Raw genomic sequence first — 16,014 nt, forward strand, 5'->3', positions numbered from 1 at the left:
GCCCAGAACCGTTAGACAAAACTCCTTTTTCCCTAAGCCTAAATTTCCAGCAAGAGTTTTTTTTTTCTTTTTTTTTTTTTTTCTTCTTTTGAGTTAAGCAGCATTGCCTTCCCACTTCAGTGCCTTTGTTAAAATGCAGACAGTCTGGGCAGAAGGAGAGATTTTAGTCCCAGTCACCTTAAGGTGAGTGAGTTTATCACCTCCCTTCTCGGTACCTGGTGAAAGGGCGTCTGGCGGGCAGTGGGTGTCTTGGGGAACAGCTGCTAGAGTTGGGGGGACAGACCCCCGGCCACTGTCAGGGCTCCCAGCTCTCCAGGCTCCTTTTGCAGAAAGCAACAAGACGTTACGACCACTAGGGGGCAAAAGTAGGCCGGCAGTTGGTCTCTGGACTCGTTACCAATTCTGAAAACCAAAGTTGGCAAATATGCATGATTACTGCTCTCTTTTTCTTAGGAATCTGAGTCTCTGAGATGATACGGATGTGTGGATGAGGCCACTGTAGTGCAATGGAGCAACGGGGGGGGGGGGGGGGGAAGCCCTGTACAGGTAAGGCAGGTGCCCATTGGATTCTATCAATGGACTTTGATACTGTTTTCCTACTGTTTTTATTATGAAAATGTACTGAAAATTTCTCAGAGCTAAAGGTCACACGAGAACATTTGAAGCTACACTGGTTTGTCAAATGCATATTGGTGCTCTCGATTTCACAAAAGGATAAAAACTTATATATACAGATATATTTTTTCTGATTGTAGAGAACAAACTCTCTTGAGAAAGGGTGAAAAAAAAAATCCCCCTCACAGTCAAACATATATTGTACTGTTACGGATGGCTCTGTTCTTACCGAATAAATCTTGCTTAGCAACTTACCTCCAGAGTAAATAATAAATCACCACCGAAAGCTCCAGGCATTTAGCTCTGTCTGGGCAGTAAAACTTTGCGATAGTCTTGACAGCATTTTGTAAAATCATAATTGCTTAGGGAAAGTGATTCTGGATGTCTTAAAATGTTCGGAATTAAAGAGTAGCTGTTCCTTTGAGGGAAATTATCCTAATGCTGTATGTGTGTTATCCTTTATATGAATCTAAGTTAAAGTTATAATCTACAGACCCTCATCACTTCTGTTAAGAATGTACTAGAATTTGACTAGGAACACAGCCACATGCATCACATTCTGGTTTTATAGGAATCTCTGTGACAATTAAGGCAAAGATGCTTGTTATCTGGGCACAGTACACTATGTGCAGGCCTTATATATGATTATATATGTAATATATATAATGTTATTTATATATTATATAATGTTAATTATGTAACATATATATGTGTATATATATATGGCTAACATATTAACATTATATGTATATACGCACAATTTGTGTCTCTCTAATATTTATATATTGAGACCTAACCTTAGTAACTCAGAATGTGTATGGAGTTGGGTCTTTAAAGAGGTAAATGAGATCATATGGGTAGGCCCTAATCCAATATGACTGGTATCCTTATAAGAAGAGGAAATGTGCACACAGATGCACACACAGAGGGAAGGACCTATGGAGACATAGGGAGGAGATGGCCATCTACAAGCCAAGGAGAGAGGCCCTGGAAGAAACCAGTTCTGCTGATACCTGAGTCTCAGACTTCAAGCCTCCAAAACTATGAGGAAATAAATTTCTGTTTTTGTTTTTTTTTAAAGATTTTATTTATTCATTTGAGAGAGACACACAGAGGACAAGCAGGGGGAAGGGCAGAGGGAGGGACAGAGGGAAGGTCAGAGGGAGAGGGGAAGCAGACTCCACATTCATAGGGGAGCCCAGTGTGGGGCTCCATCTTGGGACTCCAAGATCATGACCTGAATGAACGATGTCAGACGTGTAACTGACTGAGCCACCCAGGCGCCCTACAGATTTCTGTTTTTGAAGCCACCCAGTCTATGGCAGTTTGTTATGACAGTCCTAACAAACTGGTATTTTATACACGCAGACATACCTCATTTTATTGTGCTTTGCAGATACTGGATTTTTTACAAAGTGAAGGTTTGTGGTAAACTCAGTGAACTCTGTGTCCAGCAAGTCTGTTTGGTGCCATTTGCCCCACAGTGTGTCTCCATGTCACAGGTTGGTAATGCTCACCCTGCTTCAGACTTTTTCATTATTATTATATTTGATACGGTGATCTATAATGTTAAGTATTGTCATTGTTTTGGGGTAGCACGGATTGCACCCACATAAGATAGTGATCTTAATAAGGGGGTGTATTCTTTTAAAGATTTTATTTATTCACGAGGGACACAGAGAGAGAGGCAGAGATGCAGGCAGAGGGAGAAGCAGGCTCCATGCAGGGAGCCCGATGTGGGACTCGATCCTGGGACTCCAGGGTCATACCCTGAGCTGAAGGCAGACACTCAACTGCTGAGCCACCCAGGGATCCCAATAAAGGTGCGTATTCTGATAGGTCCACCAACCAGCCATTCCCTGTTCCCCCCACCCCCACATCCCCTTGCCATCTCCTTGGGTCTCTCTATTCCCTGAGACACAACAATTTTGAAAATAGGACAATTAGTAACCCTACAATGGCCTCTAAATGTTTGAGTGAAAAGAAGAGTCGCATGTCTCTCACTTTAAATCAAAAGCTAAAAATGATTAAGTTTAGTGGGGAAGGCCTGTCCAAAGCAGAAATAGGCCAAAAGCTAGGCCTCTGATGCCAGTTAGCCAAGTTATGAATGCAAAGGAAAAGTTCTTGAGGGAAATTAAAAGTGTCATTATAGTGAACACACAAATGGTAGGAAAGTGAAACAGCCTTATTGTTGATGTGGAGAAAGTCTTAGTGGGCTGGATGGATGATCAAATCAGCCACAACATTCCCATAAGCCAAAACCTGATCCAGAGCAAGGTCCTAACTCTTCAATTTTATGAAGGCTCAGAGAGGTGAGGAAGCTGCAGAAGTTTGAAACTAGCAGAATTGGTTCATGAGATAGAAGAAGCTGTCTCCACACACGAAAAGTGCAAGGTGAAGCAGCAAGTTATCCAGAAGGTCTAGCTAAGATCATTCATGGAGGTGGCCACACGAAACAACAGATTTTTCAATGTAGACGAAATAGCTTTTTATCAGAGGAAAATGCCATCCAGAAACTTCATAGCTAGAGAGGAGAAGTCAATGCCTGGCTTCAAAGCTTTGAGGGCAGGCTGACTCTCCTGTTAGGGCCTGATGCAGCTGCTGACTTTAAGCTGAAGCCAATGCTCATCTGCCATCCTCTAAGTCCTAGAGCCCCTAAGAATTATTCTAAATCTACTCTGCGTGTGCTCTAGGAATGAAACAGCAAGGCCTGGATGAAAGCACATCTGTTTGCACCGTGGTTTAGTGAATATCTTAAGCCCACTGTTAAGACCTACACCTCAGGGGGAAAAAAAAGATTCCTTTCAAAATGACAATGACGGTTTTGGAACATTACATAAACTGAACTGATAAAACGGCAGCAGGGTTTGAGAAGACGGACTCCAATTTTGAAAGAAGTTCAATTGCACATAAGATGCTCTCAAAGGGCATCACGTGCTACAGAGGAAGCATTTGTGGAAGGAGGAGTCCACGGATGCAGCACATTTTATTGTCTTATTTTAAGAAATTGCCACAGCCACCTAAATTTTCAGCAACCACCACCCTCCCATATCAGCCAGCAGCCATCAGTATTAATGCAAAACCCTCCACCCGCAAGATTATGACTTGCTGAAAGCTCAGATGATGGCTAGCATTTTTAGTAATACAGTATTTTATTTTATTTTTAAAGATTTATTTATTTGAGAAACAGAGGAGGGGAGGGGGAAGGATAGAGAGAGAAGGAGAGAGTCTCAAGCAGACTGTACTGAGCATAGAGCTTGATCTCACGACCCTGAGATCACGACGTGAGCTGAAATCAAGAGTAAGTGATCACCACTTGCCCTACCCAGACACCCCAGTAAAATGGTATTTTAAAATTGAAGTTATATACGTTGTGTTTTGTTAGACATAGTGTTATTGCACACTTGATAGGCTACAGTATAGTGTAAACATACTTTTATATGCACTGGGAAACCAAAAAATTCATTTGATTTGCTTTATTTTAATATTTGCCTTATTGGGGTGGTCTGGAACCAAACCCAAAATATCTCCAAGGTATACCTGTATATTATGTGTGTGTGTGTGTGTGTGTGTATAAGTATGTTATATATGCAATTGTTTTCAAAAGTCAATGTGTTAAAATGATATCTCTACACATTTAAAAGGGAGCCCATGATTTGGATTGAACAGTTTTAATATCAGTAATTTTGAAGTAGAATTGTTTAAAATGAAATCTCATCTTTATAGAAACTCAGGCGATTGAGCTAATAACCTCTCCATAAGTTGCAGATGAGTGCTGCCAACTGTATTTGTGCCTGGGTTCAATATAACTCCTTGGCTGTTTCAGTTTCTTATTCTTGGGAATTAGGAAGGTACATTTAGCTGGTGTTCTTTCTATCTTTCCCCCAAGTTGTCTTAGGACATTTAAACCTCAAGTCTTGCAGAATAAGCAAAGTCTCTTTCTTTGTCTTAATCTAGCACAACAACAGTGCGTTGTTCCTAGGTTCACCTCTGGGATGGATTATGGACAAGAATTGTCACTCTTGCCTCCTCACCTCTGGCAATACTCAGAAGTGCTAAGAATGTTACATTGAAATCCCAGAGGGGGAAAGAAAAAAATGCATCAAAAAATAACCAAATCCAAAACCAAACCCAGAGGAAGAGCTGGAGCTAAGTGGTTCAAAACATTTAGAATGTAAAATCGAGCTAGTGTATCAATAGGAAAACATGGCTGAGAGTTTTTAAATCTCATTTTGCTTATTTGCCTGTCTCCAGGTTTGCTGAAAGCTCATTGGATGGGATTTTGGACCAGTGGTCAGGAAGCCTCAATCTAGCCTCCCCTAGACATTTGCTTCCTTTTGGAACTAACATTCTTTATAGTAATTAAGGTTTTGAGACCAGTGAGCGAGTGCTGGACCTCAATTAGCTCTGGCAAAACTGGCAAGTTAAACTTTCCTGTCCCAGCACAGTATGGCCTGGTGTCTTCTTTCTAAGCCTGTGCTTGCTTGGTAAGATCCTCTCACCTCACCTGTGGGCACCACAGGCTGGTTCTCGGGTGTTAATTTCTCTTCTGTCTCTCCCTCCAGCAAAACTGGTTCTCTAGAGAGCGTTGGATACAAGTCATTTACAACTCAGTGCCAACTTGATAGGTTACCTTACTCCTTGGCAAGGGCATTTAAAATCACGTTCTTGGGGCCCTTCGGTGTCCTGTTGGTTAAGCGTCCAACTCAGGTTATGATCTCAGGGTCTTGAGATTGAGCTCCACATTGGGCTCCATGCTCAGCATGGCATCTGCTTGAGACTCTCTCCCCTTCTTCCTCTGCCCCTCCCCCCGTGCTCTCTTTCTTAAATAATCTTTAAAAAATCAAATCAAATCAAATCACATTCCTTATCAATTGTAGGACTTTCTTTTTCTTAGAATAGTTTCATACACCTAGAGTAGGGTGGAGGCATTTTTGAGGGGCAAGAGCTTCCTCTTAGGCATCTGTCAGGAAGGTAGTTCCTGTCTTTGCTGGTGGAGAAGGCTGGGTGTGGTCAGGATTAGGAGCTGGGGTCTGATTGACTTCTTTCATCTTCATCCTCTCATGGGGGGAGGGGGGGCGTGTGCATATTTGGATGTGTATGTGCTCACTCTGAGCGACTCAGTGTTTTATACACCAGTTATTTGAGCCATGAAGTAGCCGGAGCCCTATGGGCAGCAGGACAGGACAGGGTGTGACCTTTGTTGCCTCTGTCTGATGCAATTTGGGCAACAGAACATGGTACACATGAGGAGATCAATAAAATATGTTTTTGGGTGGATGAATGAATGAATGAATGAGTCCTAGAAGCTCACAGGAAGAACCCACTTTGGGTTTTTCACTTTATAATCCTGCTGTCTATTCTGGTTAGGTGTGAGTATGGTGCCTTGGCCCCCTGCTCCAACATGCTGCTATGCTACACGCTGCACCTGCTATACCATGTAGTATGTTATCCTATGTAGTACATGCGGCATATACACATACGTGCTATCTATTATATCCGTCATAAGATATAAATCCAAAATAAAAACATTTAAAAGGTTGAGAAAAACCTAAGTATAAATAGAAGCTGTAATGTTTCTTCCTATACCCTAATGGGTGTAAATGCATGCCTTGTGGGGGAGGGGATTGAGCCCTGCTTTGGAAATCATTTGCTTAGTGCAGTAGTTTTATGTCTGACATTGATCAGAATCTATGCTATATCCACTAGATGAAGTAAAACCAGAATTCAATTAAATAAATATTCACTGAGGGTCCGTCTTCTTAGTGGATGGATAGTCTGCTAAATGCTAAGGGGTTGATGACTCTGTGCTTTGGATTATTCCAAGCAGGATTGATTTAAACTACTTGCTGTCATTTTCCCACAAATAATGCTCATACTGGCTGGTTGCATGCCCAGATTTTTTAGTACAGAAAGTATCATGACAATTTCTGGGGAAGAGGCAAAAGAGATAGAGGATGTCTCTTATTCCTTAGTTATGTTGTGTTGTTAGGATTAGCCACAACAGTAAAAAAATAAAACAAACAAAATATAACACCAAGACCACCAAGAAGAAGCATACAGGAGCTTCAGATAGCTTGATAATGTCTGTTTCTGAACCCAAAAGGAGGGTGCGCAGGTTTCCTTTTATTATTATTATTTAATCTGTACATAAACGCTATAGATACACTTCTGAAGGATGAGTTATTTTGTAAAAGCAAAAGGAAATAAAAGAAGGCATTAAAAAAAAATCATAGGACCCTCTGAGATTGAGGCCAAACAGAACAAAGCAGGCAGTACACAGACCAGTAGGGCTGTGGCAGTCTGGGAAAGATTACCAGTGACTGAGAAGAACAGTGGAAAGTGGGCAGGTGGAGAGGAGCAGCAAGGCCATTCTAGGTGAGCTGGACAGTGAGAGCTAAGCAAGCATGGTGGAGGGGCTGAGCCTGGAAGGTGTGAATCTCAGCCCTGAAGGTTAGTAGGAGGATAGCTAATGGGCATTCAGGTTGACTTCTGGGGGTGGGGGGAGGGGGGCGTCCAGTGGAGAGATGAAGGTCAAACTGGTGGTAGCATGTTTTGAAATCCAGACAGAAAAGTTTCAAAATTATGTTGGTGATGCGGAAAAGCCATTGACCAAAGCAAATTAACTCTTGGGAAGGTTATTTTGAAGCTGTGGAGAAATGATACGTGTTGATGTTCTCTACTGATACCTCCTGATTCCATCCATTTCTCCGTTTGGCCTCTTTACTGGTATCTCTCTCTCTCTCTCTCTTTTGTAACCCTGGCTGGTCTGTGTCCTACGTTTGTTTGTTTTTTTTTTTTTAAGATTTTTATTTATTCATAAGAGACACACAGAGAGAGGCAGAGACATAGGTAGAGGAAGAACCAAGCTCCCTATGGGGAGCCTGATGTGGGACTCAATCCCAGGACCCCAGGATCACGACCTGAGCCGAAGGCACACGCTCAACCACTGAGCCACCCAGATGCCCGATTTCCTACATTTTTGATTGAGGGATTTTTGTTCTGTTCTGTTTTTTTAATGCCATCTGGTCATATCTCTTCCTAGTTCAAACATTTTTTAATGGTCCTCATTGTCTTTCCCATAAAGTCCAAATGTCACAACTGGACATACATGGGCCCCTGTGCCTTTCTCCTTGTCCTCTGCTCCACCCTTGCCTTGCACTTCCCACTCAAGCCGAACCAAAGCACTTGGGCCTGCCTGAACCCTCCAGCCCCTCACGGTTGTACCTGGGCCATGAGACCCCTCCCACCTCCAACTTCCTGTTACCCTGGCTAACTTCTATTCATTCTCCAAGACTTGGCTCACCTGTTGGCATTCTCTCTGATTTTCCTGCTCAGAGTGTGGTCTGTGCACCAGCAGCATCCTCAGCATCTCCTGAGAGCCTGTGAGAAATGCTGACTCTCAGGTCCCACCACAGATCCACTGAGTCAGAAATTTGCATCTAACAGGAACTCCTGATTTGTGTGCACAGTGAAATTCAAGACATACTGCTCTAGGCAATCTGGTCTGCCCCTTACGGTGTGCCCAAGGGATGGTCAGGCCTCTGCGCACTCCTGGAAGCCTTCATAATGAGGCATTGTTATCTTCTGTTTACTTCTCTAGTTCCTTACTACGTTTTGAACTCTCTGAGAGCCATCGCCACATCATATTCACTTTTGGTGACTCAATGACTACTCTAGTGCCAACACATAGTAGGTGCTCAATAAACGCCTGTTTCATGAGTGAACAGTTAATGGCTTCATGTTGCGAATAAATGAGGGTTTGTTACTCATGCACCATCGGTGACCAGCTTAAAGGGGATTCCATTTCAAATGCTTTGTTGGGATTTAGTCAGTCTCTTCTTTTCAAGCATCTATTTATTTTAAATAAGCTTCAAGGCCAGTCAGGCCCCTGGTACCTGCCAGAACCCAGAGCCAACACTTGCGATGCTGTCATTAAAGCACAAGAGACTCTCCCATGAGAAGGATGCTTTAAAATGGCTGCCCCTTGGGGGAAACACCAACTGATCCTGAAAGGCAGTCTTTTCAATTAAATGACATTTTCCTTCTGATCACACATCCGCTTTGAAGACTTTTAAATTGGGCTTAAAATGGGGATTAAGGGACTAAGTGGCATGGGGGATCACCTTTGACTTCTTACCTTTACTGGGAAGCTCTCATCAGTACTCCTGGTTCTGTGCAAAGAATGAAGAGGCCACCCTAGACCAAGAACTGACTTTTTTCTCTTTTACCTGGAAGAGAGAGAGATGAGTGACCCTCAGGCCAGACCTTCAATGGCTAGAGACCCTCCCCATTCAGTGTTGGATTCCAAGGGACACATTTAGATCTGCCTTAGTTCTTTCATGGCCCAATTATCAGAGTCTAGAGCATCCTGCCAAAGAGGGTGGGGGGGATTTGAAGGTCAAGGCCTAGCCTTTGAAGGCTTTCTTATTTTCTGCCACCGAACAGGAACAGGTTGATTCCTTTCTTTCTACCCTGACCCCCTGAATTTTCCTTTCTAGCGTATTTGGGCTCCTGAATTTTCCTTTCTAGCATATTTGGACTCAGGACTAAGTATCTTCTGTTTGTGATGAAAATAATACCTAGTATTTGCAAAGTGCTTAACTCTTCAACATAATTCCAATCTTTGATCCCTCTTGGTCCTTGTGGGAGAAAGAACAGTTTCACCAAGTAGGACTCAAGTGGAGAGAAAGAGACTAATCCTAGGGTAAGGTAGCCAGCTGAGGTTGGGTTCAAGGCTTCTGAATCTTAGTGTAGAGCTCTTTACAGCCTGCTTCCTGACTTTGTAAGATGGATTCCTGCATATGGATACCGTATCAGGATTTAAATACATAGTCCCTCTTAATTCTCACTTCTTTGAGAGACAGGTGCTCCATCTTCGTCCTTTGACAGACTAAGGAGCCAAAGTGAACATTCTCACCCGGGCAAACTTCTGCAAAACCCAGCTCATTTGTGATGCCTCAGATTCTGTTCCTTGATTTTCCCAGCAGCCATGGGCTCCTCCTTCTCTTGAACTTGTCTCTCCTCTATAGCATCCATCCTAAAGGATGGTAATCATTTGACCTATGAGTGGTTTGAATATATATATATTTATTGACAAGATTCAACACTGGATGATAATACTCTTTCTCCTCCCTTTGTAACTTCAAGTTTTGTTTCTTTGGGATCCTCTGGAATAAGAGAAAGCATATTATACATCAGGGCACATTTGACAGATGTAAGTGATTATACTAATAGTGAGATTATTTCCCTATGTGTCTAATGTATTCAGGCTTCTTTCAAATGAAATGATTTTAAAACTCATCCCTAAAAATGAAATGAAGTCTTTAAGTGTCCCACACTTACCTCCTTCTTTTATTTGGATTTTATAAGCCTTTTTGTTTTTAATATGAGGGCAATATTATGTTGCCTATAATTTACTTTAAAATACTTTGACCCAGATAGCCTATTTTTTTTTTTTTTTTTTTTAAGATTCTATTTTTTCATTTGACTGAGAGTGCACAAGCTCACAAGCAGGGGGAGCAGCAGGCAGAGGGAGAGGAAGAAGCAGGTTCTCCAAGGAGCAGGAAGCCTGATGTGGGGCTTGATCCCAGTTCCCTGGGATCATGACCTGAGCCAAAGGCAGACGCTTAACCGACTAAGCCACCCAGGCACCCCTGATTTTATATATCTGTATCTTTAGCTACCTGTTTATCTATTTACTTCTATGTGCATGTGCACATGCAAAAACACCCTTATGTTGGTATATATGATATGTGTAAGAAAACTTATTTTTGTCTATATCCTAGGAACAGTCTGTTACCCTAGGAGGAGGGAGCTTACACTTCTGGCGTAGGTAGTTAGTGTTTTGAAAGCTGCTAATCAGAAGCCTGCACAACAAAGGCAGACTTCAGTTATCTTTTCTTTTTTTTTTTCGGGATTTATTTATTTTAGAGAGAGAATGTGTGTGTGCATGAGCAGGGGAGTCGGGGAGGGGCAGAGGGAAAGAATCTCAAACAGACTGTTGGCTAAGGCTGGAGCCTGATGTGGGGCTTGATCTCAGGACCCTGAGATCATGACCTGAGCTGAAATCAAGAGTCAGACAACCAACTGAGCCACCCAGGCTCTCCTATTTCAGCTCTCTTTCTATCTAATCAATACTGGAGATTTTGTCACTTTTCACAGGTGAAAGTAGTGGTGTTCAAGATCAATGGATCGGCCAGAAATATTGCAAGGCCCTCCACCCTTACATAAATGGGGCATAGGAATTTAGTTCATAGTCTGTACTTTTCAAGATGGTGCCAGAGGTTTCATTCTGAAATGGTGCTGTGCCCAGCCTCATGAATTATAAGGTCTCATGAATCTAATTATAAAGTCAGCTGAAACCTGCTGCTAGATTATTGTCACGTTTGCTTTTGGTGAACCTAAAAGTTTCAGTGACGACAGAAAGCTTCTTCAAGCTTGCAGACTAGGTTGTGTGAGTGTTTGGGGGCCTGCTTGCTAAATGAATAATTGTATATGTGGCAGACTTTGGTCTGAGACTTAATTTCATTTTACTCACATGGCAAGGGAAGACATCTATAGACTACACCCACCTCTAACTATTGGATGTTACCCATGTTGACTAGAAAGAACCTAATACTTGTGAACAACCAAATTTGCTCATGACAGAAGGTAACGGAATAACTGACTACATCTCTTAGAGTGCTCTTTGCCCCATTAGATGACTTTATTTCCATTTTTATGATATTCATGTATCAGCTCTCTCAATTTTGCAAAGGAGACTAATGAAGTATCCTCTAAGCAAATAATAAGAACACATACCTTCTGTGATGTCTTCACTCCATCTCATCATATCTAAGAGATTTAGTTTTAAAAATACAATGGGGCCATGGATGACAGAGATGCCTGTGTGGCAAGTATTATCCAGAGAGGCAGGATTGCTGATAGTGTGCAGGAAGGCACAACAATGGCAGTGCTGCTATCAATCCAGGGCCTCTGGAGAGAGACTCTTTAGTTTCTTCAGTACATTTGCCACTTGGGGCCTATTAGGATTGAGGAGTGAGATTGCTGCAGATTTTGTGGGAATCCATGGAAGCTCAACGTGGTACAGTTGGTTGGGCAAATCCTTTCTTGGCAGGATGGAGTTGTCTCTTGTTTCTAGGGTTGGATGATATAGCTTTTTTTAAAAAATATTTTATTTATTTATTCATGAGACACACACAAACACACACAGAGAGAGAGAGAGAGAGAGGAAGAGGGAGAAGCAGGCTCCATGTAGGGAGCCTGATGCGGGACTTGATCCCGGGACTCCAGGATCACGCCCTGGGCCAAAGGCGGCACTAAACCGCTGAGCCACCCAGGGATCCCCCAGCTTTTTTTTTTTATACAGTACAATAATAACTTGGCAAAAAGAATCTGTTCACATCCTGGAATGAAATACACTAATTGTTAAATTATATATATATTTTTTTGCATGGTGGAAATACTGATAGTATTTTTCATTTAATTTTTGTTGTTTTCCAAATAATTTTGGTGCCTTATCATATTGTTTTGAGGCACTCAGTATGGAGCTCTGAATGAGTTGGGTGGGTTGTGCAAAGCTCTGATCTGGCCACAGTGTGAGAGTAACCCAAGCTGATCCCTTGGGCATTGATGGGCTTATAATAGGAAGAAAAAGCCCAGAGAGGGAAGAAGGAGATTTAGTGGTGAGATGGAGGCTTACATCAATTTAATTTCAATAATAAAAGAGATGTGACCTTATTTTATATCCCAAGTTTCTGAAACAGATCTTGGTGGTTATGGGGGCATTTTTCCATGTTATTGGATACTTCTCATAAATACATATATCTTAAAGTTCTACAGTCCAAACACAATCATGAAATTAAAGGTTGCATACCATGTCCTTGAATGGCTATGCCATTGTTCAATTAACTCTACCCATACAGCTGGAAATTCAGATTTTTTCCTTTTTTGTCATATGAATATGATTGTACATAAAGTTTTTTGTTTCTCATAATAATAATAATACTGGTTAATATTTATGGAGCCTTTTGTATATGCTTGACCTTGTTAAGCATGTTACAAACATTCTTTCATTTAGTTCCTTTAACTACTCTATGATTAGACACTATCATTATATCCATTTTACAGATAGAAAATTAGGTCTCACAGAAGCTAGCATATTGCCCAGTCACCCAACTAAGAAATGGTAGAGCTAGGATTTGAATCCAGATACATCTGACTTACAAGTCTATATTCCTGGACACTAGGTCCTCCTTCATGGTTACCAGCTATACTTTCTCCTCTGTATTTGGGATTATTTCTTTGGCATTGGCTTATAGGGGCAGAATTACTGAGCCTAAGGTCACATGTTAATTTATAAGGCTCTTAAATCCTGTTGCTATCAGTATGTTTTTTCTCATCTTCATGAACATTGGGCATTACTATTGAAATAATAATTAAAATTAGGCAAATTAGACATGCACAAATGGCATTTTATAGCTTTATTTGCATTTATTTGATTACTGAAAGGCATATGCAATTCTCTACATTTGCAAATTAGTTTTAATCCCTCTTTTTTGAGTTTTTTGCTGTGCCCTTTGGTTTATTTATGTACTGGAAACTTAGTGTGTTTCTTAATGATTTGTATGAGCTATTTATAAAATGAAGATTTTAACCCTTTGTTACACTGCAGCATTTTTTCCTGTTTGCTGTTTGTCTTCCAATTTCTCTACAGTCTTTAGATTTAAAATATTTTCCCCATCTTATTATTAAAATTTTATTTATTTATTTGAGAGAAAAACAGACATCATGACAGAGATAGTGAGATAGAGCACGTGCAGGGAGGAGAGGGAGAACCAGGCTCCTCACTGAGCAGAGAGCCCGACATGGGACTTGCTCCTAGGACCCTAGGATTAGTCCTGAGCCAAACAGAGATGCTTAACCGACTGAGCCACCCAGGTGCCCCCCCATCTCATTATTGCACAAAGAAGAATTTATTTGTTTAGTGATGAATAGGACTTGGTCTGATTCTTAAGCACATCACAGAAATCTTTATTAGCACTTATTTATTCTGTAAGCACCTATTTAGTACCTACTTTGTGTAAAGCATTATGTTAGGTACTGGGATAGCAGAGTGTGTGTGGTCTGCAGGAATGGGAAAGGGGCAGGAAAGACTTTTCCTGCAAGAACCTTTCAAGAATTTTAAATCTAGTTGAGGAGTAGGGCTGGGAACACGTGTAAAATAGTAAAATGACACAGGAAAAGATTCTGTAGTAATGAGTGACAAGTTGTATAGTTAGCACCATAAATTTAGGTGAAGTAGGAACCCAAATACCACTCATGAAAGTTTTCTAAACTCATCTGATCTTTGGTTTCAGAGCTGAGTTAAAATATGGGTACTGACATTTCCTATGTATTTTTTGGATAAGTTACTTCTAACTCTCTTTTCTGAAAGCTAATTTCTGGGGTGCAAAGAAATGCCTCATCTTGTATTTGAATTCAGTAAATATGCGCCAGGATATGAGACACTTTTAGATAGATGTGAATTTTGGAGAAATATAAAACTTTATTGTGCTGTTCGGGGGTCCCCAAATCACACCAAGTATAAGTTTATATCCTCCGTAGAAGTTAGGTTTAGAATGTGGCACAGACTGCCCTAGTTACTTCACCTCAGTCATTCATGTACCTAATGTTTACTGCCACTAACCATGTGCCAGGCACTAGTGGCTCTGGGGACTTTTTCTGCTCTCTTTAAGGGCTCAAAAATTCCCCAAAATCCAGGGTAAGAAGATTTTCTCTCCAAGCAATAGAGGACCTATATACCAAAACGGATTTTTTTTTTAAAGGTTAATTGATATACGCAGTCTGATTGCTTATAAACTTCCAGTGAAATGTCAGTGGATAGCACAATGGGAGGCTACAAGTAGCCCTTTGATGACCTTGTGTGTAGGGGTTGTGCTTGGAGACTGCTCTTGCAGCACGGCTCTAAAAGCTGTTGGTGAAGTCTGTACCCAAGGTGATTGTGCCAGCCCAGGGAGTACTAATGATCATTGCTCCAGGAGGTGATGACTGTGCTGACACACTGCTCTCCACTTCCAATTTTTAGGCAAGCCAGCTCAGCCTCAAGACCTGGGTCCATCAGGAGTGTGACCCCGGGGTTGGCGGCAGGTAGCCAGCTTTGTCACACTGTGGCCAGTCTCACACTGACACTAAATGTTATTCATGTTTTTATTTTTTGCCATGTGTCAAACAATTTTCCATCTCAACAAATAGATTTCTATAAAATCAATCTTTTTTTTTTTTAAAGATTTTATTTATTTATTCATGAGAGACAGAGAGAGAAAGAGGCAGAGACACAGGCAGAGGGAGAAGCAGGCTCCATGCAGGGAGCCCGACGCGGGACTCGATCCCGGGACTCCAGGATCATGCCCTGGGCCGAAGGCAGGCGCCAAACCGCTGAGCCACCCAGGGATCCCAGATTTCTATAAAATCAATCTTAAGGAAACATGGTATCCTATTACCCAGAATTGCTATAATTTGGTCAACTGATCATTTATTGGATGTTTAGATCATTTAAATAGTTTGTCATTTAATTTTTCACAAAACCCTTTTTTTTCCTCAATTGCTTTCTAGTGAAGCAGTGCTAGTATAGACTCCCTCTACAGTGTAGGAGAATGCAATTTCTCTGTACTGCAATAAGAGATGCAGTAACTGCATCTGAAATTTTTTGCCAGTACAATAGATGGAAAAATTGAAAAATTGTTTGCCAGTGCAATAGATGGGAAATGGGATTTCATTATTTAATTTGCATATCTTTGATCTTTAGGAAAAGTAGCACATTTTTACATTTATTGGCCGTTTGCACTTTCCCTTTGTGAATTGCTTGTTCACTCTTTTTGGTATTGGTATGATCTTTTTTCTTATTGAGAAATAAGATCTTTTACGTATGAAAATACACGTTTCATTTCAAATGTTAAGATTATGGTTAACAAGAAAAGTGATCAACATGCAAAGAAAGTAGAAACGTAACAGTGTTTTGCTGGTCTCCATTCTTGTTCTCTAATTCGTTGTCTATGCATAGGTTAGAGTGAGGGCTCTAAAATGTAAATCTGATCATGTCATCTCCCTTTAATAGCCCCCACTTGCATTAGGTTACAGTCCAACTCCCAAAACGTACAGTAGGAGGCCTTTTATGAGCATCTTGCATGCACTCCGGACTCACTTTTCCTAATCCCTATGTCCAATTCTGTGAGCCATTCATGTGGAATTACTTCCAGCTCCCAGGACTGAAATCCTCTCTCTTTCTTCTGGGCCCTTGTACTATATCCTCTGCCTGGACCTCTCTTTCAATTCTTTTTCCCTCTGATAACTACCATTCATCATTCAAGTCTGCCTTGGACACTGCCTCCTTTAGAT

The 16,014-nt window shown here is 41.3% G+C and overlaps 1 long non-coding RNA gene across 10 annotated transcripts in view; it reads left to right on the plus strand.

Moving 5' to 3' along the window:
* Positions 1-16,014, plus strand: part of LOC144324288 (uncharacterized) — a 146,472-nt gene that overhangs the window by 100,714 nt on the left and 29,744 nt on the right. For 7 of the 10 annotated variants that reach the window (XR_013389808.1, XR_013389805.1, XR_013389806.1 and 4 more), the window contains exon 4: positions 2,012-2,117. The exons of 1 other annotated variant lie outside the window; for it this stretch is intronic. This is a non-coding gene — a long non-coding RNA (uncharacterized LOC144324288). Of the gene's footprint in view, positions 1-453; positions 547-2,011; positions 2,118-16,014 lie in introns of all 10 variants that reach the window. 2 more of the 10 variants (XR_013389810.1, XR_013389809.1) reach the window with 1 other exon arrangement.

Source organism: Canis aureus, chromosome 11 (genome assembly GCF_053574225.1).
Source record: "Canis aureus isolate CA01 chromosome 11, VMU_Caureus_v.1.0, whole genome shotgun sequence".
Lineage (NCBI taxonomy): Eukaryota > Metazoa > Chordata > Mammalia > Carnivora > Canidae > Canis > Canis aureus.